At 39.9% G+C, this 26,548-nt stretch overlaps 1 protein-coding gene across 1 annotated transcript in view; it reads left to right on the top strand.

Moving 5' to 3' along the window:
- The first annotated feature begins 2,994 nt into the window (after nt 1-2,994).
- WDR72 (WD repeat domain 72) overlaps nt 2,995-26,548 on the top strand; it is a 225,558-nt gene continuing 202,004 nt past the window's right edge. Inside the window, exon 1 of the mRNA XM_086321014.1 lies at nt 2,995-3,210. The gene's annotated coding sequence lies outside the window, so the exon portion shown is untranslated. The remainder of the gene's footprint in view (nt 3,211-26,548) is intronic.

The following is a 26,548-nucleotide window of genomic DNA, read 5'->3' as shown; positions in this document are numbered from 1 at the left end:
TTCTACTCATTTTTTAAAGCATGTCAAAGAATCTATTCTGATTTGAAGTTAAATTACCTCCAGGGATATTTATTTTATCTGGTAAAAAATCTTTCAGTGCTTCAAAAGGAGAGACTGTTGCACTGTTTAGTATCTTATCACCAAACAAACACATTTCAACTATAAATGAAATATTTGTCCTTTCATTCAAACACTTGAATCATCCAGTAGAGAGATTAACAGACATCATTGCCTGGCTATCTCTATTGACATGGTAGAGGAAAGGGAGGAGATATTTTTGTAATTCAGGGCACTTTTCTGAGAGCACAAAAGCATTCTAGAGATACAAACCTAAATGTTTTCAATGATCAAATAGGTAATATAAATGATGAAGACTACAGAGTTGGTATACATTCAAATTCAAATTAAAAAATAATAGCAACAACAAAACCCAGGTTAGCCAAACAAGTCACCTCCAGTGCCCAGTTTGGTTCTCAGATGCTGGCTTGCTCTTCCTCCTGAGGTCTAGACTTGAGGTCAAGATCTGACTTGCTTTTCTTTGGAAATTCAGCTTCTGAATTCACTAGTTTTGGGGTCAAAAAAGATCTGCCCTCTGTTTTACAACCAGGAAACTGACACAGGGCCCTTTTGCTCTTGAGAGGGCCCTTTCCTTATAAACAATACAGGTACAACTCATTTTAGACTGTTTTGCTTTACTGAGATTCACAGATACTGCATTTTTTACAAATTGAAGGTTTGAGACAACCCTGCCTTGAGCAAGCCTATCAGTACCATTTTTCCAAGAGTGTTATTTTTTAATTAAAGTACACACATTTTTTTTGGACATAATGCTATTGCATACTTAATAGACCATAGTATGTTGTGAACATAAATTTTATACTCACTGGGAAACTGAAAAATGTGATTCCCTCCACTGCAGTGGTCTGGAATGGAACCAACAATATTCCTTAGGCATGCCTGTATTAAAAATTATATTTTACAAGGGCATATAAAAAAACAAGATAAAGAGAGACACTATTCAAAAGAAATTTTTATGGGACTAAATTTGGTCAAGGTAGCAGATATTTTGTTCAGATTATTGGTTAGTTAGCACAAATGGTTCAGAGTTCAGCTAATCATTTATGATGCAAAGAATGGAAATTTGGAGGGTCTGTGTCATAGATAAACAAGGTAAGTCTTATTTAAGTCATTTGGGAAAGGATGATTCCTTGCAATAAACCAGTTACCATTCCCAGAACATGAAAGACTGGGAAGATTTCTGTAACTCTTACTGGTTTCCGTGATTATAAGGCTTGGAAAATTCAATGCTGTCAATGACTACACTGGCAATAAAGACCATTACATTGACATTATATATTATCAACATTTTTTTTCATTTTTTATTTCATTTTCTCATTTATTTCATTTTTAATTTTTTTACTGAGGTCATTTTTTCCTAAAAGCTTTTTTTTTTTTTTTTCATTTTTCCTCTTCCCCCAGTTTTCATTGGCTTTAAAAGTATCCAAGGCTCTGATGTGAGACCCAGAATGGTTGAGGGCCTTTACGACCACTGAGCTAGTTATGGCAGAGCTCAGACAAGAGGAACCAAGTCTAAGTTTCTTTTTCTATTTACATCTTTACGAAGCTTGAAGAAAGTTCTGTTCAACTGGCAGGATGAAGATTTGGGAATGGCAGTAGGGGTGGGAATGTTAATTTTGAAATAAAATTCTGCAGACTTAGAAGTTAAGGATAGGTGACGGAAGTTCATAAAGAACTGGAGGCTGGGGTCACTTTAACAGGCAATTGTTAGATACATGTCATGGATCAACAGTATTTTATATGTATCCACTATATGTTTGGTGTCCCTTCCTTCACAGACCTTACAGTCAAGCAAGGAGGCCAGTGCAACAAGTAATTGCAGTAAGTTGTGACAAGTGCTATAATAGGAAGTGAGGCAACTTGGGAGTGAAGAGCAGGAACACCAACCTGCTGGGGTAAGTGAGCTTCCAGATGAACCAAGACTTGGAGCTAACCTGGTGCAGAGGATGAAGATGAGAGTGATATCCTCCTCTGCAGGGTTTCACACAGGAAGATCCAGGGTATGAGAAGTCTGACTTCAGACCTCTAGGTCTCAGAGGACCTAGAACTTGTGCTCTGGCTTGGGCCTGGCCAACTATCCTTAGTATTTGGGAAGCCAGGTAGGTACAAGTGAAAGGGAGTGATTAAAAATCTCACCCCATTAGGGATTTCCCTCATGGTCTAGAGGTTAAGACTCCAAGCTTCCAATGCTGGTGGTTTGGGCTCTATCCCTGGGTGGGGAGCTAAAATCCCATATGCTTCCTGCCAAAAATCCAAAATCTAAAACAGAAGCAATGTAATAAAAGTTTATTTTTTTTTAATGATCCACATCAAATAAATAAATAAAAATATATCTCCCCACCTACTTCTGGGAGTGTTAAAATCCAGGACTACGTTGCCCACAGGTTTGGAGGAAAAAGTAAAATGACCAAGAAACCTGAGAAAAACAAACTGTCCCTCCCATTTTTCTAAATTACCCAGTCAGTAGTCTGACTTGGCACACTCAAGAGCAGGTCAGGACTCCCGTTTCAAGGGTGAATTTTTCCACCCTTCCTAGCTCCCTGGACTCTCACTCTTCTCTGCTAGGTGGAGGGGAACTTCCTCCCTTCCATTAACAAAGGTCCCAGGGCTCCCAGTCTCTATCAGTGCCGGGGAGGGTCCATATCACCTGGCCTACCTTGACTTTCCTGACCTAACTCTTGACTCCCTCCACCCCTGGAAGAACACCTCGACTCCCGCGGACCGGCCTGTTCCAGCCACCACCGCTCGTGAGATGGAGGGAGTGGCTGGACCACACAGCGCCTGTGGCTAGAGGTAGCCAGAGTTCCGGCTGGAGTCGGGGGAGGGGAGAGGGACGAGGGGCAGGAGGAGAGGGCGTGGTTTCGGGGGAGGGCGTGGTTTCGGGTGGGGCGAGGTGTCAGGTTTGAGGGTGTGGCTGCTCCTGAAAGACCGCCCCTGTGTCCTGCTACCCCTCTGTCAAGCTGCCGGGCGGCTGCAGCTTCGCGGCACCCAGTCTAGGTTAAAGCAGCCGCCCCGGGCTCGGCTCGGGCTCCTCTGTCCCAGGCTGTGGCCCCGGACGGCCCCGGACTCGTGCTGCCCTTGGCTTCCCGCTCTCAAGTCGAGGGTTTGGATACCGAGGGGCGAGGAAGGAAGGTGAGCGCGTGTTGCAGTAGTTATAATCTCTTTTTCTGCTCCAAGTTCTTGCACGTGGAAAACTCCTTCTTCTACTCTCTGGTCTTGATGTCGCATCCGTAGTGACCGAAGACAGGCACCTGTCAAATCGGTCCTTTCGAGTTGTGGTAGCGGGGCCTGGATGGCTTGGTGTAGGTGAGGTCTTGAGAGAGTCTCTTGGGACTCGGAAATCGGACGTCTCCGGGACTGGAGTTCTTGAATTCATTAAGCTGAGTCGAGTAGCTGGGGAAAAGATCCGGTGGACGCCGGCAGGAGAGGGTGTGACATCTTGGGACCTGTCGGGGCAGGGAATCTGGTGAAAACTTTCCTTGATGTGCACCCGCGGCTGCGCCAGCAATAAAGGTTGCGGACACAACACTATTATCACTTGTAAAGTTGGACGAGGGACAGGAAAATCCAGGGAGTGATGTCTGCATTGACGAAAAATCTGGCCAAGGTGAAGTACTAGCAGTACTGCCTTGCGGACAGGTGCTTCCCTAACCCCCTCCTCATCCATTAGAACGTTTTTGTGTTCATTTCGAAAACTGTTAGGAAGACGCAATCAGAAGGTTGCTGTGAAACAACGTTAACTTTCTGTTCCTCCCCCTTGTAGTTTTATGCTAAAGGAGTTCAAGGTCATCTTTGAAAACTAGGTCACTTGTTTTGAATAGTTTTATCTGAAGAAAGGATTTGGAAACGTTGTCTCTTCCATCCCCTTTCCTACCCTCACCCCCACTTCTCCTGCCCCCCAGCAAACAGTGGGTTTAGTTTTCTCTCTCCTGAATTCTCACCTTTTAAAGATCAGGGAAGAAGAAAACAGCTTCTTTTGGCATGCAATTATTTGTGGTTAATCCGGTCTTGTGACTTTTGTTCCTTACCTCTCCTTTAGCTCCTTCAATATTACTGTGTACCCATAGTGTTTTCTGTAAAGAATGCAAAGGGTAAGAGGAGAAAGGGAAACTTTGTCCATGAAAAGCTCTAGTAAACATGTTTATTATTTTTTAAACCACAAAAATTGGGGCTATATTGAGTTCTAATATCCTCACCACTTTGGGGGAAGATATTTGTAAATTATAATTATTTTATCAATAAAATATCAACTTAAAGTATAAGTCTCTCTCTGTGTGTAATATCTTGCATTAACAGGTCTATCCAATGAAGTGAATGCTTTAGAAATCTAAGGTTCTAGTTTATAGAGGCCAACTGGAATAGAAGTATATATAAGTTATTAAATAACTGTGCAATCTTGAGAATAGTGGTATTAGGAATATTTCAAAGTTTAAAGATTGCTTCATTCAAATATATCTGTGACCTGACAATTATTTTTTCTGTTATTTAATAGTGGTACAATATGCAGCATCTCTTATTAAGAATTCTGTCAGACATTTCTCTGGAAGCTCTGCTCTGAATGTATAGTTATTTTTCCCCTAGTCTAACACTTTTAAATTATGTTCTGAGTTAGAGGCAAGGCAATGAGGTAGGGATAAAGACTGAAAGAATATGTGTAAGTTCTCTTACCAGACCGTCTCTGAACACCTGGCAAGTCCCCAGCTTTACTCTGGGGTACCAACAAGTCCTTTGCTGCTGCTGCTGCTAAGTCGCTTCAGTCGTGTCCGACTCTGTGCGACCCCATAGATGGCAGCCCATGAGGCTCCCCCGTCCCTGGGATTCTCCAGGCGAGAACACTGGAGTGGGTTGCCATTGCCTTCTCCAATGCAGGAAAGTGAAAAGTGAAAGTGAAGTCAGTGAGTCTTGTCCGACTCTTAGTGACTCCATGGACTGCGGCCCACCAGTCTCCTCCATCCATGGTATTTTCCAGGCAAGAGTACTGGAGTGGGGTGCCATTGCCTTCTCCGAACAAGTCCTTTAACTTACTTTAATTCATTTTTGTCTTCAAAGTAAGGAAACTGTATTGATCATAAAGGACATTTGGATCTTTTTGAATTATTCTATAAAAGGCACCGTCTCATTTCTAGAGCTTCTAGAGCTAGATATTGCTGTTCTAGACCAACATCTCATCTAGAGTTTGCTGTCATTTCCAAAGGGCTTCCTAACACGTTGGGCAGTGCCCCTGCCCCACCTAAGCAATGCAGTGCAGTGGCTAAGGGTGTGAGTTTTAGAGACTCCTGAATCTATCTTGGTTTTCTAGCCCTTCCTTTTTTTGCTTTTAACAAAATGAAATTTCATCTGGAAAAAGTAAAATCCTATGTATGAGTGTATAAAAACTAAGCAAGTACAGGATGAGGGAATTGTCATTAATTGAATCATTCAATCTCTTGGTGAATTGACTGTGTTTCCTCCTAGTGAAGGGTGAGTTCAGGGCCCAGAAAGCTGATAAGATTTTAGGTTGCTTAAATAGTAATTACAGACAAGTTCATAGCCAAAGATATCTTTCTACATCTCCCTTTCTCTCCTTGTGCAGACCTCAGAGTTAACATTCAAGCTGACTTGTCTGGGAGAAGAAAAAGAGGTGGCTTTTAAAGCTATACCACATTCACTCATAATGAATACATTAATGTTTTGACATCCCCCTCAACATTTTTTTTACTTTTTGTTATATATAAAACTACCTGCAAGCAAAATGCAAAGGAAAAAGAACAGTTTGCTGCCCTTTAAACATTCATGGTAGGGTTCAGGTAACTGAGAGAGGAAGAATTAGAGCAGAGCTCCCTAAAGGTAGAAAAGGAAGTGCTGGGAGTTGAGGAGTGCAATGTATCACCCAGTAGAGGCTCAAAGGAGTTACAATTTAGTTGCAGTTTTGAAGGCTCCATTTTTATAGGAGTTTGCCAGGAGGAAATGCTGAGGAAGAGCATTCCAGGCCAAAGGAAACTTTAGTGTGAGGGTCTCATAGGGTGAGAAAACATGACAAATACAAATCTTCACACATATTGTTTCATCCTTTACTGGCTACAGGATGTTGGCAAATTATTTTGCTTCTATGAGCTTTGGTTTCCTCAGATGTAAAATGAGTGTTGTATATTATTTTACATTGTTGTTATTTAGTCACTAAGTCTGACTATTTTGTAACCCCCATGGACTGAAGCCCACCAGGGTCCTCTGTCGATGGGATTTCCCAGGCAAGAATATTAGAGTGGGTTGCCATTTCCTTTTCCAGGGTACCTTCCCAACCCAGGGATCAAACCCATGTCCCCTGCATTAGCAGGCAGATTCTTTACCACTGAGCCAAAAGGGAAGTCCATTATTTTACATTATTAGGTCCTTATTTGATTTTCAAGTCTCTCCCATAAATGTGTACATCACAACTTTGTTGGAAGACTTACTTGCCTAGAAAACACAAGACTATATGATGCACAGGTGACAATCAGCTAATTTGGTTCCCTTCACTCATCTTAGTCTCTTGATGAGAGAAAAATACAACAGAAATCCAGCCTTGAGTATCGATGGGATTTCATGTTTTCAAGTATATCATAAAAAGCAGACCAGTCTTATTGTTCAGAATGACGTATGAAGTTTTTTATAGTTTCACCTCTATTATCCCTATTTCCCAACCACTAAATGTTTACTTTGAACATCCACCTGTTTTAAGACCTGGCTCTGTTAGAGGAGTTCCACCACACCAAGAATTCTTTGATGGACAAAGGTTAGCATTCCTGTGTTTACATGATAGGATCTCAGACTATTTTAGGCCCTGCTTCCTGCTCCAGTTCTTGTTTTCATTCTGAGCAGTTGAAGTGAGTCTTAGAAAAACATTTTTAGGGGATGGGATCTGGATAATGTGTTAGTTCTTTTGGAATACCAAAATGCAACTTGAACATTTTACGAGGAATTTGTTAAAGGACTGTACCCTCTTATGATTTTTCTCTGGTAGCATTAGCTCTTAAAATTCTTGGAAATGTGGAAGACTTTGCCTCAAAATTCTAACTTAATCATCTTGAATTATTCCTTCTTGCAAACAATGTATGTATTTTCTCAATGATTGAATACTTAGAGTTTTCCTGTTAAGGCCCTTTCCCCACATGGATTTCCAAGGAAAGACCTCAGGTAGTTTTTTTTACAAAGTCCTACAGAACAGGGAATATTTCTTTCTCTGTGTCATTTAGATGGCAGTAGATAGAAAAAGACTTTTAACTACTTTAAACTATAGTCACTGCAGAGAAAAATAGTAGGTTAGGGACCAGATGAGGACTTTTGGCTGTGGAAGGCCCAAATTAGGCTGGCTAGGTCTTGATGTTCTCAGGTGGTCATGCAGATCAGGCCCCAAACAAGAATTTTTGAGGGATTTATTCTTTTTGGTCTTTTATTCAGTGAATATTTCTTTAATTTTATTAATAATTTGTATATTCCATTAATTGTGTGGTACAGGGGCAATGATGAGATTGATTTAAGTTCCTTTGCCTCAAATGTGCTTAAGAATATCTTTGGAGAACTGGTTAAAATTTAGATTTCCAGCCTCAAGTTCAGATTCTCTCAGCCTCAAGTGGTGACCAGAGTCAGGCACATACTAGGTACTTTGATAAATGTTTTTGTTAAGTGAATTAACTGCCACTTTAAAAATCATTGTTAAAAGAGAATTCATTTCCTCTAATACATTTACATAATTTTCTCCTTTTTTTAAGTGTGAAAAACTCCATACTTGTCCTATGTTTCCGTGTTAGAAAGAAAATGTATTCAATTGCAACCATTATTTAGGAATTGAAAATAAAAAGAATTTTTAATAACATTATAACTGTTTTTAATTAAGAGAAACAGTGACTGTGATTCTTAATATCCCATAATGCTGCGTGGGCACAGACATTTATTTCGCTCTTCCTGAGGCACTAGCAGGTGAGAATTAGAAGCATTTTCTTCATGTGTATTTTTATTTCCTATTGAGCAAACTATACAAACAGGAAGAGCTTATTTTTTATTATTATTATTATTATTATTTCAGTGATAACACAGAGATAAACTAAGTCAGAGCAACTCTCTTGAATAGCTAATGTCTGCCGCCCGGAGAAAGAGAAAATTATTTTCTGCCCTCCATGTTGATGCGTATAGAACATGTGTTCTGAGTAGCTGCTATTTTCACTGACTCTTTTTCCAGTTGAAGTGCAACATAAACTATTTTAATTAATATTGTGTCACCAAAAGGGATTGAAATAGCCAATTGAATTCTACCAAGATACAGTCTTTTGATGAAAACATATCTTTATTGATTGTGGGTGAAGAAAATCATTCTTAAAATGAAATCCAGAGAAAAATCATATCCCTCAGAGAAAATTTCTGAGTGGCAGGCCAAGATTAACATCATAAAATTGAATTTGTGCTGCAAGCCTTTGATGTAATCAGCAGCTGGGAGATGGTGTTGCCCTTGCTGTGCTCCCTCTGATTGTGGTGAATTATTGTGTGGAATGAAATAAGTGTTTCTTGTGTCCCTCCTCCAAGAAATATAAACAAGGTATTACTAGGTAGTTTCTTGCTAGTTAAAATGGGTTGGATCGATTCCAGGCCTCTCAGGCGTTCATATTCCTGTGAACTATGGGTGTTGGGCATTTATTTATGCCCAAGGGACAGAATTTCTTGATATCACCTGACAGTCTTTGGTCAGTAGAAGCCCAACAGAGAAATGACAAGAGGGATCCTCCTTGCCAGGGACATATTTTTTTAAAATAAGCAGAAGCCAGGATATGTTAGAAAGTGCTATATTTGCCTGGTTTCTATTGACCTGTAGCCAGCCAACCCCTTCCCCGTCTCCCTCAGCCACCTCTTGTGACATCCACTGCCCTGAAATCATTGCAGTGTAGAAATCTCACTTTGTACTAGCAATCTTGTTCCATGACACCAGTGTTACACTAGACTTTTCGCTGTCATTTTTGTATTGAGTCCTGATGCCTAGAAAACACTCTTGTCCATGCATGCCCCTTTCACACATGTAATGGATAGCTTTTGTAGATTAAGTAGAGACAATCTATTTGCACATTTACCCTCAGATTAAAGAGTGACGTGGCACCTTAATCACCCCTGTGGTTGGACCTAAGTTGTTTTTGATTTGTTTAGTGTTTAAGTGGTGGGCTGACTTACCTGTAAACAAGGCAGTGGCGTCATCATTGGGTACGCTTACTCTCAAGTATTTTGAGAAGTGGGATTGTGCTGGGGACTTTCCCGTGCACTGTCTCATTTAATCTACACACTCACCATCAGTCGGTAAATAAGTCTAACTCCCTTGGCTAGGATTATATCCCTAGATCTGTCTGACTTCAAGGATCATCCCACTTTTCAAATGCTTGAGAGTAAGAGTTCCCAATGATGACACCACTGCCTTGTTTGCAGATGAGTCAGTCCTGGAAAGGGTAATTAAGGCAAGAGGTGGGAGTGTGATCTGGCTGGAGGAGCCAGGACAGGGGAAAATGGTGAAAAGAGGTGAGGTAGGAGAATATAAAAAGAGAGGTAGGATTTGTCTGCTTCTGACAGAAAATCCACAAAGGTGAGAAGAATAGTTTCAAATGACTGACTTTTGTGTCTTGAATTAATGCTGAAATGAGCTGGAAGTCCCAGAAAATATCTTTTTAAAGAACCGACTACTCCAGTAATGCTAAGATTCCTTTGGATTATGACCCTCAAGTACTGACCCTCCTCTACCACTCTCTATAAACCACTATGGTGTTCTCTCTCTATAAGCCTCTGGATATACCTGTTTTGGCTACGCTTCTGCTAGGATTCTGGAATGTCAGAAAAGTGAAAGTTGCTCAGTCCTGTCGACTCTTTGTGACCCCATGGACTGTAGCCTGCCAGGTTTCGGTATCCATGGAATTCTTCAGGCAAGAATACTGGAGTGGGTATTCTTGGGCTTCCCTTGTGGCTCAGCTGGTAAAGAATCTGCCTGCAATGTGGGAGACCTGGGTTTGATCCCTGGGTTGGGAAGATCCCCTGGAGAAGGGAAAGGCCACTCACTCCAGTATTCTGGCCTAGAGAATCCCATGGACTCTATAGGCCATGGGGTTGCAAAGAGTCGGACACAACTGAGAGACTTTCACTTTTATAGATACCTGTTGAATTAATAAATGAATATATTCTTTCCTCAAGGAACCTGTAATGTGCGTAAAAAGGAGATGTATTACACAAAAGAAGTAGAGAACAGAATTTGGTATATGACCAATTGTGTGATTCAGACTAAAATTTAAGTATATATCTCCAGAATCCATCTACACATTATTAAGATTTATGTTCTTACTAGAAAGAAACCAAATGTGTCAGATAGTATATCAGTTTGCTAGGGCTGCCGCAACAAGCAGTACAAACTAAGTGCCTTAAGTGGCAGAACTGCATCATCTTACAGTTCCAGAGGTTCGGAGTCTGAAACCGAGGTGTCAGCAGGGTTGTTCCTTCTGTGGACTGTGAGCGAGAATCTGCGCCATGCCTCTCTTCTAGCTTCTGGTGGTTTGCTGACAATCTTTGGCATTCCTTCTCTTATAGGAATGTCACCCCATCTCTGATTTCATCTTCACGTGTCTCTCTCCTGGGTGCATCTTTCTCCAAATTTCCCTGTTTTATAAGGATGCCAGTCATATTGGATTTGGGATCCAACCTAATCCAGTATGACCTCATCATCACTTAATTAATCATATCTGCAATGATCCTATTCCAAGTAATGTCACATTCTGAGGTTTGGGGTGAGTTTGGCTTAATTCCTAATACATGGAAAGAGGGTAGATTTTCTTCTACTTTGCCAGTTTGGTACCATTAAAGTTTTATTTTAGTCTCCTCTGCTTAATTCACTTAATAGATGAGATCTATTGTAAATTATGAATAATAAAATGAAGGATTATAAATGAGTTATTTGCTTTGCTGTTTACTTAACAGGATTTATACACAGATATTGAGATTTAAAAAGCCTTCTGATAAGAGTGGCTAACATTCATTGAATGTTCACTATCTAATGATTTTCATGGATTTTCCCACTTAACTTTCACATCTATTAGATAGATATTACTAGATAGATACTAGATATTATTATTTATAGATTAGATATTAGATAGATATTATTATTTATTAGATAGATATTATTATTTATCTACATTTTATTGATGGGACTCCAATACACAGTTGTAAAGTAACCCCCCCAGGCCATGTAGTAGTAGAGTTGGCATCGGAATCCAAGCTCACTAACTCTGGGGCCTCACCACTGAGTACATGCTGTCCCCTTAATCTTATTACAGCCAGGTAAGGTAGACAATATTATCATTTTATGGTTGAGGAAAATAAAGCTTAAAATAACTAGAGACTTCCCTGGGTCACAAAACCAGCATGTGTATAATATTGATAAGTATATAATATTTGGGATTTGAGTTTAGATATTAACCTCCATGGGGAAATCCTTTCTACCTTAGATTTCAAGTTCCACTTGTGTTTCCTCTGCAAACATTCTTGCATTTACCTTACAAGGCACTCATGACATGGTTGGTGACACAGGACGTCCTTGTCTCCTCAGATACTTGTGACTCCTTGAGGTTTGTAGATTCTTGTCTACATTCCTAGAATCTTGCATAGTCTCTAACACACAATAGACAATAAATATTTTTAAACCAAATGCATATAAGTACGGAGAAGGCAATGGCAACCCACTCCAGTACTCTTGCCCGGCAAATCCCATGGATGGAGGAGCCTGGTAGGCTGCAGTCCATGGGGTCGCTAAGAGTCAGGCACAACTGAGCGACTTCACTTTTACTTTTCACTTTCATGCATTGGAGAAGGAAATGGCAACCCACTCCAGTGTTCTTGCCTGGAGAATCCCAGGGACAGAGGAGCCTAGTGGCCTGCCATCTATGGGGTCACACAGAGTCAAACACGACTGAAGCGACTTAGCAGCAGCATATAAGTAAAGGCAAAGGAGCCAAAGAAAAGGGAGACCACCTGAAAATAAGAAATAAGGGTTAATAGAAGGAGTAACTGAGGTGACAGAAGATGAAATTTGGGGTAATGATAAAGATGTGATCATAGGAGATTACTACGACTATCTTAGAGAAATAAGCTAAACAAGAGGAAAAGATATGGTTTGTTGAAGTGATGAGAGGAAGCTCTTTTCTTATTGGAAGGTGGGATCATCAACTAAGAGTATTGGTGTGTAACGAGTTACCTGGGTTGCAATGAGATTTATGAGTGGGCAGAAGAAGAGATTTCACTTGGGACTCGATTAGAGACATGTTTCTCAGTATAAGTTTACGTAGTACACAGTAAACATTGATGTTAATAGACAAGTATTTATTTTAATGTACATTTCAAAAAAATCTAAGCAGCATGTCAAATCCCATCATGTTATATAGTTATTAATGATTAAGATAATTTTAAAGGAGATAGTTATATAACAATTTATCCTTAAGTAAGTTAATTTAGTACTTAAAAATAAGTGAATTAAAGAAATAGGTAATTTTAGATTACACTTGGATATGGGAAAGAAAAATATGGCTCAAGATTGGAAAGAGGTTTTCAGAGTTTATACACATACTTAGTTAAAGCTAATCACAAAATGTGTACTTGGATGTGCTCAGTCATGTCCGACTCTTTGCAACTTCATAGACTATATAGCCTGCCAGGTTCCTTTGTCCATGGGATTTTCCAGGCAAGAGTACTGGAGTGTATTGTCATTTCCTTCTCTGGGAGATCTTTCTGACCCAGGGATCTAAACCTGCGTTTCCTGCATTGGCAGGCAGGTTCTTTACCACTGAGCCACCTGGGAAGCCCTAATCATAAAATGACGCAGTTGTAAATACTTCAAGGTTAGGGATTGTGTTTTTCTGTTTTTTTTTTTTTTTTTTGTATTCTCTACAGGTCAATCCACCACCTTAAATACATTTGCTTCTCATACATTTGGTTCTCATTAAATATTTTTTTGAATTTATTAAAGAGTAGACTAGAACAGTGATCGGAGAAGGCAATGGCACCCAACTCCAGTACTTTTGCCTGGAAAATCCCGTAGACGGAGGAGCCTGGTGGGCTGCAGTTCATGGGGTTGAGAAGAGTCGGACACGACTGAGTGACTTCACTTTCACTTTTCACTTTCATGCATTGGAGAAGGAAATGGCAACCCACTCCAGTGTTCTTGCCTGGAGAATCCCAGGGATGGGAAGCCTGGTTGGCTGCCGTCCATGGGGTCGCACAGAGTCGGACACGACTGAAGCGACGCAGCAGCAGCAGAACAGTGATACTTTTTGCTCATGTTAGATACCTCTTTGTTGCTGTTCAGTCACCAAGTTGTGTCTGACTCTTGGCGTCCCCACTGACTGTAGCACACCAGGCTCCTCTATCCTCTGAAATCTCCTGGAGTATGCTCATATTCATGCCCATTGAGTTGGTGATGATATTTAACCATCTCATCCTCTGCTGCTCCCTTTTCCTCATGCTCTCAATCTTTTGGCGCTTCAGCTTTAGCATCAGTCCTTCCAATGAATATTCAGGGTTGATTTCCTTTAGGGTTGACTAGTTTAATCTCCTTGTTGTCCAAGGGATTCTCAAGAGTCTTATCCAGCACCACAATTCAAAAGCATAGAAATCTCTAGGTTAAAACAAAACAAAACAATAATTTGGACTGTAAATATTCAGAGTTAAATGTGGCATAAATTAAAAAGAAAAAAAATCCACTTAAAGTCTAAAGATAAGGTTTTGGACAAGCGGATTTGAGTTTCATGAAGTTCTTCACTGACTGAATATAAATAAAAGTAAAAGAGCTCTATTTCCTTATGGAGAGAAAACCATAATTCTAAAAGATACATACATCCCAGTGTTCATAGCAGCATTATTTACAGTAACCAGGACTGTGCTAAATTGCTTTAGTCACATCCGACTCTTTGAGACTCAATGACTGTAGCTCACCAGGCTGCTTTGTCCATGGGGATTCTCCAGGCAAGAATACTAGAGTGGGTTGCCATACCAAGGGGATCTTCCCCACCCAGGGATCAAACCTGCATCTCTTATGTCTCCTGCATTGGCAGGTGGGTTCTTTACCACTAGTGACACCACATGGAGGCAATTTAAATGCCCATCGACAGGTGAATGGATAAAGAAGGTGTGGTACATTCACACGATGGACTATTATTCAGCCATTAGAAAGAATGAAATAAACATAGATGGGGACCTAGAGATTATCATACTAAGTGATAATATCAGACAGAAAAGGACAAATATATGATATCACTTACACGTGGAATCTAATACAGATGGACTTATTTACAAAACAGAAACAGACTCACAGACATAGATATCAAATTCATGGTTATCAAATGGGAAAGATGGGGGTAAATTAGGCATTTGGGAATAACGCACGCATACTACTATATATAAAATAAATAATCAATAAGGACCTACTGTATAGCACAGGAAAGTATTAATATACTCAATATTTTGTAATAACCTATACAGGAAAATAATCTGAAAAGCATATATACATATATTCTTTTATATATGTATATAGGTGTGTGTATATATATATAAAATCAGATTGCATGGTGCATATGCTCAGTTGTGTGCATATGCTCTTTGCACCCCCATGGACTGTAGCCTGCCAGGCTCCTTTGTTCATGGAATTTTTCAGGCAAGAATACTGGAATATTGGAGTGGGTTGCCATTTCCTGTTCTAGGGGATCTTTCTGACGCAGGGCTAGAACCCACATCTCTTGCATCTCCTGCATTGGAAGGTTGATTCTTTATCATTGTACCACCTGGGGAGTCCCATACTCAGATTATATATATATATGTATATATATATATATATATATATGTAAATTCAGTTGTACACACATACACACACAAATGAATCACTTGCTGTTGCTGTACATCTGAAACTAACACAACATTGTAATTCAACTATACTTCAATAAAAAAATAAATTAGAAAAGAAGTGAAGGAACCACCTTGAAATAAATGAGTTATCTTTCTCCTATTTCTGTTTTTCTGGCCAAACACATCTCTTGGACACTGACTGCAAATGGACATGCTGGCATTTAATTGGGCTGTTTTGAATCTGTTGCTCTGTAGTTTAATAAGCAAGGAGGTGAAGTTTGAAGATAATACTTTGTAATCTTTGACTCACAAGATTGGCAGAATTGCAAGCTGTGATGAAAACCTCATCCGTTTACTGGTAGGGATGTGATTTCTTGGCTGTTTGGTTTTATGTTTGTTCCGAATCATGGGTATGTGAAGTGCAGAGATTATTTTGCATGTCTGTCTAATTCATTCCTTGATCTCTGGGTTATTTTACCATTGAGTTTATCTATTAAGTTATTCTCTACCTAAAACACATTACTTTCTAGAGTTTCTTAAGTAGCAGTTAATCAGTCAATAATAACATTTGGTGGCAGGGGGCTGGGAGGGCTTGGCTTTGATGATTGGTTAGGGGTTAATTCTGAAATTGTTGTGCTCCATTGGTAAACCAGGTGGATTTTTATGTGTTATTCAAATACACCTTGGGCAGCTTTTGACTTTGAAGAAACATTTTTTTTTGCCTTTTCTAAGGAATGACCTGATTACAATCTGTTGATAAAATAAGATCTTTTGTTTTGGGAGCATCTGCAAACAGAAATGTTTGGGGGCATAGGCTTCTGCTGAGACCACCTGTGCATGAACCTTAGTCCTGAGGTACTTTGCTTCATTTCCCAGGGTTAAAATAGTTATAATGCTGGCCTCACGGTATTGCTGAAGCCTGGCTTGGAGAATTTTGAGCCTTACTTTACTAGCGTGTGAAATGAGTGCAAGTTTCTACCGCACAATTGCACTCATCTCACACGCTAGTAAAGTAAGTCTCAAAATTCTCCAAGCCAGGCTTCAGCAATACGTGAACTGTGAACTTCCTGATGTACAAGCTGGTTTTAGAAAAGGCAGAGGAACCAGAGATCAACTTGCCAGCATCCACTGGATCATGGAAAAAGCAAGAGAGTTCCAGAAAAACATCTATTTCTGCTTTATTGACTATGTCAAAGCCTTTGACTATGTGGATCACAATAAACTGTGGAAAATTCTGAAAGAGATGGGAATACCAGACCACCTGACCTGCCTCTTGAGAAATCTGTATGCAGGTCAGGAAGCAACAGTTAGAACTGGACATGGAACAACAGACTGGTTCCAAATAAGAAAAGGAGTATGTCAAGGCTGTATATTGTCACCCTGTTTATTTAACTTATATGCAGAGTACATCATGAGAAATGCTGGACTGGAAGAAACACAAGCTGGAATCAAGATTGCTGGGAGAAATATCAATAACCTCAGATATGCAGATGACACCACCATTATGGCAGAAAGTGAAGAGGAACTCAAAAGCCTCTTGATGAAAGTGAAAGTGGAGAGTGAAAAAGTTGGCTTAAAACTCAACATTCAGAAAACGAAGATCATGGCATCCAGTCCCATCACTTCATGGTAAATAGATGGGGAAACAGTGGAAACAGCGTCAGACTTTATTTTTCTGGGCTCCAAAATCACTGCAGATGGTGACTGCAGCCATGAAATTAAAAGACGCTTACTCCTTGGAAGGAAAGTAGCATATTCAAAAGCAGAGACATTACTTTGCCAACAAAGGTCTGTCTAGTCAAGGCTATGGTTTTTCCTGTGGTCATGTATGGATGTGAGAGTTGGACTGTGAAGAAGGCTGAGCGCCGAAGAATTGATGCTTTTGAAGTGTGGTGTTGGAGAAGACTCTTGAGAGTCCCTTGGACTGCAAGGAGATCCAACCAGTCCATTCTGAAGGAGATGAGCCCTGGGATTTCTTTGGAAGGAATGATGCTAAAGCTGAAACTCCAGTACTTTGGCCACCTCATGCGAAGAGTTGACTCATTGGAAAAGACTCTGATGCTGGGCGGGATTGGGGGCAAGAGGAGAAGGGGACGACAGAGGATGAGATGGCTGGATGGCATCACTGACTCGATGGACGTGAGTCTGAGTGAACTCCGGGAGTTGGTGATGGACAGGGAGGCCTGGCGTGCTGCAATTATTCTGGGGTCACAAAGAGTCGGACACGAGTGAATGACTGAACTGAACTGAACTGAATGCTGGCCTCCCCATACCCTGGGTACTTTTCTGTTTAGCTTACATCTATTCCTTGTTGCTTCATAAAGCCCCACTCTATCTTCTCTTAGTTTATTGCCACTGACTCCCTATCTGTAAGACATCCACCAAGCTATTTTATTATCTCCAGTCTGTTTTTTTTCAACTTCATTAAGGTATGGTTTATATACAATAAGCTATACTCATTTAAAGTACCACCTGATGAATTTTAACACCCCAAGCTTTTCTAACTTAGACTGAAAACTTGGTAACGAAACTTCATCTGGGCTCAAGATGACCAAGTTATCTTCTTTGAAGGAAAGCAACATGGGGTAATTTATCTGTGGCCCTCAGAGTACCTGAGTATAGTTTTGAAGAAAGTTAAGTAGAGTTCTTTTTTGCTTAAGAGATGGGATTCAGGGACTTTCCTGGTGATCCAGTGGTAAAAATTTGCCTTCCGATGCAGGGGGTGAGGGTTGGATGCCTGGTCAGGCAGCTAAGATCCCACATGCCTCTTGGCCAAAAAACCCAACACATAAAACAGAAGCAATATTGTGACAAATTCAAATAAAGACTTTAAAAATGGTCCACATCAAAAAAAATCTTAAAAAAAAAAAAGAAATGAGATGGATTCAGAGGCCACATAATTGTAAGAGGCAGAGTAAGATGCAGACCCAGATCTGTTCTATCCCAAACTCGTGTTATTAACTGCTACACTCTTCTTACTTTCCTCCTAGTCAAGGAGTTTGAGGTTCGTCTTTATCTATGAGGCTGGCGAGACAGAGACTCAGTGTCAGGGTGTGTCCCCGAAGAGCGCTATTTATGATGAGGTAAACAGTTCTAGTGTCCAGTAGACACCAGCCACAAAACCACATTTGCATCATATTTATTATTCTGCTTGCCTCAGATCAGACATGTCAGAGAGATAAAAGCAACTTGTTACAAGGAAGAAGGCGAAGGTGAGGAGAGGATGGGGGCTGTAATGGCATGTTGTCTTCTCTTGTGCTTGCCTGGTATCATAATCATGGAGAAAGGACTAAGGAGCATGTTTTTTTTTTTTTTTTTTCCCCTTCTTTTAACATGTATTTATTTGGCTGCACCAGGACTTAGTTGTGGCATGTGGGATCTTCGACCTAAGGCCAGATTTCAAAAACAATTGAGGCCACGTTGGCGCCTGAATGCATAAGAGGTTTCATTGTCATTATTTTACTTGACTTATTGCTTTCATTTTTTTTTAAAAGAACTACAAACATAAATCATTTTGCTTAGCTGGTCACTAAGACACTTTGGTGGGGAAGGTTGGGTTGTTTTCATCATGGTGTGCAGGAGGAGAATTCTAGAAGGAGTGTTAAGAGACCAGGTTATAGGTCTCGCTCAGTTACTTTCTGGTTGGGTTACTTTGACCAAAAAAACAAGTTCTCCAAACCTTCATTCTCTTGTCTGTAGGACAAGAGAGGGGGATGATAGCTATCTTCAAGGCTCCCTTTTGGCTGTAACTTAGGGTTGCCAGTGGCCTAAAATGCCTACAGGATACCCAGTTCAATTTGGATTTTGGATAAATAGTAATTTTTATAAGCATGTCCTGTACAATAACCAACTTTTTTATTACGAGCATATCTCAAAAGTTATGTAGTATAGGACATACCTACACTAAAAAAGTTATTTGTTATTTATCTGAAATTCAAATTTAACTGGACATCTTGTATGTTTATTTGCTAAACCAGAGAACCCTAATCTTACCTGAAGTTGTTGATTAAAGTATCATCACAGATTTTAGAGGTAATGATAGCCAACTGTACATTTTCATGGCCAAAGGCTCTGGTATATATTCATATGAGTTTTGAAAAAAGAAATTGTAGTTACAGTATTGTAGAAGAAAGAAAGGCATTGCTAGAAAGTGGTGGTCACATTCTTTGCCCACAGTATAAAATCACAGTGATTCTTTTCTCATTCATTCATTCAGTAAATATTCACTGAGTCTAATTTTGGACAAATAATTATAAACATTTTCTATATAGAATCTCCTCTTTTCACATCAATTATCCAAGGTAATTATTTTTTCCATTGTGTAGTTGAGAAAACTGAGCTCAAAGAATATTTGCTAGCTGTTAATGGAGGAAAAAAGATTTTTATAACTCCTATTATATTTCTTGCCTCTTTCACAGTAAAGTACATTTTTAATTTAATGGAGATGGTGGTGTGCTGGATAGACCCTAATTATCAATCTAGAATCAGAAACCCTATATATTCCCATACATTTGAGTGGAACACAAATAGGGAAACTGGAGGAATTACTTTCCCCAGAACAAAAGTACTCCAGGAACAAGAAGACTCTCATTCTAGGAAAATCACATCACATTTCCTTCAATTCCTCATCAGCAATATAGGAGTTTAATGCCTCATTCTTAAAGTTTCTTCTAGGTTCCAGTGAACTCCTCTTCCTCCCTTTTCAAGGTTGACTACAGTCACATAAGAAATGTTTATTAAATGTTCCCTAATGTGGCATGCATGTGCTAGGGACTAGGGTTCAAACAATGAAAAGACACCCATCCTTTACCAGCTATAATTAACAGCTTTGTAGATGTTTTCTCACTTGTTAAGAGGGGTAGATATTAAGAGCCTCTCTGGCGTTGGCAGGTGATCAGGAAGTTGTTAGAACAGGTAGCCCTTTGCTATTTCTACTTCAGTTCAGTTCAGTTCAGTTGCTCAGTCGTGTCTGACTCTTTGTGACCCCATGAATCACAGCACGCCAGGTCTCCCTGTCTATCACCAACTCCCGGAATTTACCCAAACTCATGTCTATTGAGTCGGTGATGCCATCCAACTATCTCATCCTCTGTCATCCCCTTCTCCTCCTGCCCCCAATCCCTCACAGCATCAGGGTCTTTTCCAATGAGTCAACTCTTCGCATGAGGTGGCCAAAGTATTGGAGTTTCAGCTTCAGCATCAGTCCTTCCAATGAACACCCAGGACCGATCTCCTTTAGGATGGACTGGTTGGATCTCCTTGCAGTCCAAAGGACTCTCAAGGGTCTTCTCCAACAATACACTTCAAAAGCATCAATTCTTCGGCACTCAGCTTTCTTCACAGTCCAACTCTCACATCCATACACGACCACTGGAAAAACCATAGCCTTGACTAGATGGACCTTTGTTGGCAAAGTAATGTCTCTGCTTTTTAATATGCTTTCTAGGTTGGTCATAACCTTCCTTCCAAGGAGTGTCTTTTCATTTCATGGCTGCAATCACCATCTGCAGTGATTTTGGAGCCCCAAAAATAAAGTCTGACACTGTTTCCACTGTTTCCCCATCTATTTGTCATGAAGTGATGGGACCAGGTGCCATGATCTTATATATCATTTAGAAAAATTTCCTTTTAAAATGGGACAATTTGGGAGCTCCCATGTGCCCATGATGAGCGTTTGTGCAACAGTTAGTGACTGTCAGCATGACTGCATCATCAGAAGATTCATTTCTTAGCTTTCAGTATGGGTTGCCTAATTCTGTAATGGTTTGGACCTTCTACAGCTTTATTTACATTCCTAGACAAGTTTCACTTAATTCAATGTTTGCCATGCCTTTCACGTAAAACATAGAAAATGATCATCTTTGTACACACACTGGCTTGAGAGTTTCAATTTCTCTCACCCTTTGTGTCAAGTTATTCACAGCCTAAATGTGTGCCAGGGCATACAGTTGGAAAACTCCTATTTATTTACCGAATATGGGGCTTCCTTGATGGCTCAGTGGTAAAGAATCTGCCTACAATGCAAGAGACGCAAAAGACAAGTTCAATCCCTGGATCAGGAAGATCCCCTGGAGGAGAAAATGGCAACCCACCCCAGTATCCTTGCCTGAAAAAAAAAAAAAAAACGCATGGACAGAGGAGCCTGGAGGGCTACAATCCAAAGGGTCACAAAGAGATGGACTCTACTGAGTGACTAAGCTCACATAGTTAACAATTGGGTATGTAAAGGAAGCACAGATCTCTGTTGAAATTCTGTGTCAGTGAAAATGACAACAGAAAGTATTCTGCCTATTCACTATAAGAAGGTGTTCCTTCAATCTGTAAAGGGCATTTATTTGATAAAGATTCCTTTATGGAAAATTAAGCTATCACTTAGAACTTTAAAGTTCATTATTAAAAATGAGAAATCATAATCATTTTATCCAATATAGCTTTTTCTAGAAAGGAAAAATATTCACAAATTTCATGGAATTTGAATGACTAAAAACCATTTGGAAGTAACAGCCAGAAACCTCTCTTATTTAGAAAAACAAAATGTGGAAATTATCTTAAAAAAAATGAACATTTGATTTTATTAACCATAAGAAGAAAGTGTTAGTTGTTTAGTTTTATCTGACTCTTTGCAACCCCATGGACTATAGCCCACAAGGGTCCTCTGTCCATGGGATTTCCCAGGCAAGAATACTGGAGTGGGTTGTCATTCCCTTCTCCAGGGGAACTTCCTGACCCAGGGATCAAACCAGGGTCTCTTGAACTGCAGGCAGATTCTTTACTGTCTGAGCCACCAGGGGAGACCAATAAAAGGTAAAAAATCCAAGCAGTATGTCACAAATGCAATTTTGGTCTTGTTTGATATGTACCTAAATTTCAGTATATATTTAAATGCATAATATTGAAATAATGTCTAAATTTAATACTATGTTTTTCATTCTTAGGTATAAATTGAGTTTGTATATATATATAATCAAATTGTATCAAAGCCAGCTTTATAATACTTTAATAATTACTAGATCTAAACTAATTTTTTCCTTAAAATTATTTTTCATTATATTATTAAAAATAATAAAATAATATATATGTATATGAAAGGCATTTTTAGATACTATTATTGTAGAAAGGGATAAAAATCAAAAGGATGGGAAAGCTGATGAAATACCAGCTGTTCTTTGTAGGTTATAGCTCACTCTTATTTACATAGCACTAACACATGGTATTCTTTTTTTTTTTTTATTTAACACATGGTATTCTTGCCTGGAAAATCCCAGGGACAGAGGAGCCTGGTGGGCTGCCATCTGTGGGGTCCCACAGAGTCAGACATGACTGATGTGACTTAGCAGCAGCAGCAGCAACACATGTCCAGAGCATTGTTGATATGATATGATATGATATTACCTAGTAGTAAAGCCACTCTGGGAAACTTGGTGGGATATATAAAAGAAAGCAAAAATGTTAGTCTCTCAGTCATGTCCAATTTTTTGCAACCCCATGGACTGTAGCCCGCCTGGCTCCTCTGTCCATAGAATTCTCCAGGTAAGAATACTGGAGTGGGTTACCATTCCTTTCTCCAGGGGATGTTCCCCACCCAGGGACTGAACCTGGGTCTCCTGCAATGCAGACAGATTCTTTACTGTCTGAGCCACCAAGGAAAATCATATATATATGTATAAAGAATGTTCAGACTACTGCACAATTACACTCATCTCACATGCTAGCAAAGTAATGCTCAAAATTCTCCAAGCAAGGCTTCAACAGTACCTGAACTGAGAACTTCCAGATGTTCAAGCTGGATTTAGAAAAGGCAGAGAAAACAGAGATCAAATGCCAACATCTGTTGGACCATAAAAAAAGCAAGAGAGTTCCAGAAAAACATCTACTTCTGCTTTATTGACTATGCCAAGGCCTTTGACTGTGTGGATCACAACAAACCATGAAAAATTTTTCAAGAGATAGGAATATCAGATCACCTGACCTCCTTCCTGAGAAATCTGTATGCAGGTCAAGAAGCAACAGTTAAAACCGGACATGGAATAACAGACTGGTTCCAAATAGGAAAAGAGGTACGTCAAGGCTGTATTTTGACACCCTGCTTATTTAACTTATATTGCAGAGTACATCATGCGAAATGCTGGACTGGATGAAACACAAGCTGGAATCAAGATTGCAGGGAGAAATATCAATAACTTCAGATATGCAGATGACACCACCCTTAGGACAGAAAGTGAAGAGGAACTAAAGACCTCTTGATGAAAGTGAAAAAGCTGGCTTAAAACTCAACAATCAAAAAGTGAAGATCATGGCATCTGGTCACATCACTTCATCGTGAATACATGGGGGAAACAATGGAATCAGTGAGAGACTTTATTCTCTTGGGCCCCAAAATCACTGCAGATGATGACTGCAGCCATGAAATTAAAAGATGCTTGCTTCTTGGAAGAAAAGCTATGACCAACTTAGACAACATAGTAAAAAGCAGAGACATTACTTTGCCAACACAGGCCTATCTAGTCAAAGCTATGGTTTTTCCAGTAGTCACGTATGGATGATAGAGTTGGACCATAAATAAAGGTGAGTGCCGAAGAATGGCTGCTTTTGAACTGTAGTGTTGGAAGACTCTTGAGAGTCCCTTGGACTGCAAGGAGATCAAAGCAGTCAATCCTAAAGGAAATCAGTCCTGAATATTCATTGGAAGGACTGATGCTGAAGCTGAAGCTCCAATACTCTGGCCACCTGATGTGAAGAACTGACTCATTAGAAAGGACCCTGATATTGGGAAAGACTGAAGGCAGGAGGAGAAGGGGATGACAGAGGATGAGATGGTTGGATGGCATCACTGACTTGATGGACATGATTTTGAGCAAGGTCCAGGTGTTGGTGATGGACAGGGAAGTGTGGAATGCTACAGTCCATGGAGTCGCAAAGACTTGGACACAACTGAGTGATGGAACTGAACAGATATATACATATATATATATATATATATAAAATATATGTATATTACTATATCAGATCAGATCAGATCAGTCGCTCAGTCGTGTCCGACTCTTTGCGACCCCATGAATCGCAGCACACCAGGCCTCCCTGTCCATCACCAACTCCTGGAGTTCCCTCAGACTCACGCCCATCGAGTCAGTGATGCCATCCAGCCATCTCATCCTCTGTCGTCCCTTTCTCCTCTTGCCCCCAATCCCTCCCAGCATTAGAGTCTTTTCCAATGAGTCAACTCTTTGCATGAGGTGGCCAAAGTACTGGAGTTTCAGCTTTAGCATCATTCCTTCCAAAGAAATCCCAGGGCTCATCTCCTTCAGAATGGACTGGTTGGATCTCCTTGCAGTCCAGGGAACTCTCAGGAGTCTTCTCCAACACCACAGTTCAAAAGCATCAATTCTTCGGCGCTCAGCCTTCTTCACAGTCCAACTCTCACATCCATACATGACCACAGGAAAAACCATAGCCTTGACTAGACGAACCTTTGTTGGCAAAGTAATGTCTCTGCTTTTCAATATGCTATCTAGGTTGGTCATAACTTTCCTTCCAAGGAGTAAGCGTCTTTTAATTTCATGGCTGCAGTCACCATCGGCAGTGATTTTGGAGCCCAGAAAAATAAAGTCTGATGCTGTTTCCACTGTTTCTCCATCTATTTCCCATGAAGTGATGGGACCGGATGCCATGATCTTCGTTTTCTGAATGTTGAGCTTTAAGCCAACTTTTTCACTCTCCACTTTCACTTTCATCAAGAGGCTTTTGAGTTCCTCTTCACTTTCTGCCATAAGGGTAGTGTCATCTGCATATCTGAAGTTATTGATATTTCTCCCGGCAATCTTGATTCCAGCTTGTGTTTCTTCCAGTCCAGCGTTTCTCATGATGTACTCTGCATATAAGTTAAATAAACAGGGTGACAATATACAGCCTTGACGTACTCCTTTTCCTATTTGGAACCAGTCTGTTGTTCCATGTCCAGTTCTAACTGTTGCTTCCTGACCTGCATACAGATTTCTCAAGAGGCAGGTCAGGTGGTCTGGTATTCCCATCTCTTTCAGAATTTTCCACAGTTTATTGTGATCCACACATCAAAGGCTTTGGCATAGTCAATAAAGCAGAAATAGATGTTTTTCTGGAACTCTCTTGCTTGAGTAATTCATTTTACAAGAGTTTTCTACCTGTGGTCTGTGAGCTTCTTGAAGACCAGTTATCTCATTCTGAGACGTGATTGTGGTATTTTGGTAGGCTGCAGTCAAAAATTTGTGTGGAAATTATCTGAAAGTTGTTTAAGTGTAAAGTTTATATGTATGCATGTGTTTATATGATAATTTTGATAGCTATACTTATATAATAAAGTATTAATTATATTCCTCATATAAGTAACAAAATACACTATCATAATCTAAAACATTGTTCTATTACCATGACTAGATCCAAATGAGGGAAATTTATTTAAACTTTTATAATATAATCTGTAATTTTATCCCAGTCTGTATAAATGTTTTTTTTTTTTTAAATCCCAGCCAGTGGAAGTGTCTATTTTAAACTGTTTTTAATTAAACCACATTTAGAGATCATTCAAGGGCCTGTAAACATCTATCCACAGTCTTGTTTCAGAGATTCCAAAACATCATTCAGTCATTCAAATTTGGGATACAATAATTATACATTGAGGGCTGTGATAGAGCTTTGTAATCCCTTTCCAAAGATTTTACAACTTGTCTAGACATATAATTATTTGAAACAGGACAGTATACTTCAGTCAAGGGCATGACTTTCTTCTCCACATCACAGACTTTTCCTCTAACTTTGAGATTCTACAATGGGCTATTTTTTTTTCTTCCTTTGAAGCTTATTTTTGATCAGAGATTTCTAGAGAATTGTACAGGGTCTCAGAAAACATAAATTTACTCTCTTTCCTATTGATAGCAAGGCACCAAGTTTCTGGGGCTATTTTTATAATTTTGCCACAAAAGAAAAAGAGGGAAAAGTATAAAAAAAAGTGACTTCTGAGACTTGCAAGCTTTTAATCTGTTACTTATTCTCACTGTACAATTTGCTTAGTGTCTTGGAATCTCAGAATTAGAACTGATTCTGAGTTATCTAAATCACAGTTCTCATTGTTAGTTTTCTTATAAGTGAGTGCTATCCGATTAATGATCCCCAAAACTACTTCTTTTCTGAAATTCTAGATTATAGGAGTTTATAATATGAGTATTATATACAAGGTATAATGGTAGCATGTGTGCAGTGGCACCCCACTCCAGTACTCTTGCCTGGCAAATTCCATGGACGGAGGAGCCTGGTAGGCTGCAGTCCATGGGGTTGCTAAGAGTCAGGCACGACTAAGCGACTTCACTTTCACTTTTCACGTTCATGCATTGGAGGAGGAAATGGCAACCCACTCCAGAATTCTTGCCTGGAGAATCCCAGGGACGGGGGAGCCTGGTGGGCTGCCGTCTATGGGGTCACACAGAGTCGGACACGACTGAAGCGACTTAGCAGCAGCAGCAGCAGCAGTGCTCAGTTCTACTCTTTGTGACCCTATGGACAGTAGCCTGCCAGGCTCCTTGGTCCATGGAATTTTCTAGGCAAGAATACTGGAGCAGATTGTCATTTCCTCCTCCAG

The sequence above is a fragment of the Bos grunniens genome, chromosome 10, assembly GCF_055505025.1.
Source record: "Bos grunniens cultivar Pamir isolate PY7600 chromosome 10, Bosgru_T2T1.0, whole genome shotgun sequence".
Lineage (NCBI taxonomy): Eukaryota > Metazoa > Chordata > Mammalia > Artiodactyla > Bovidae > Bos > Bos grunniens.
This window is presented reverse-complemented; position numbering and strand designations above follow the sequence as displayed.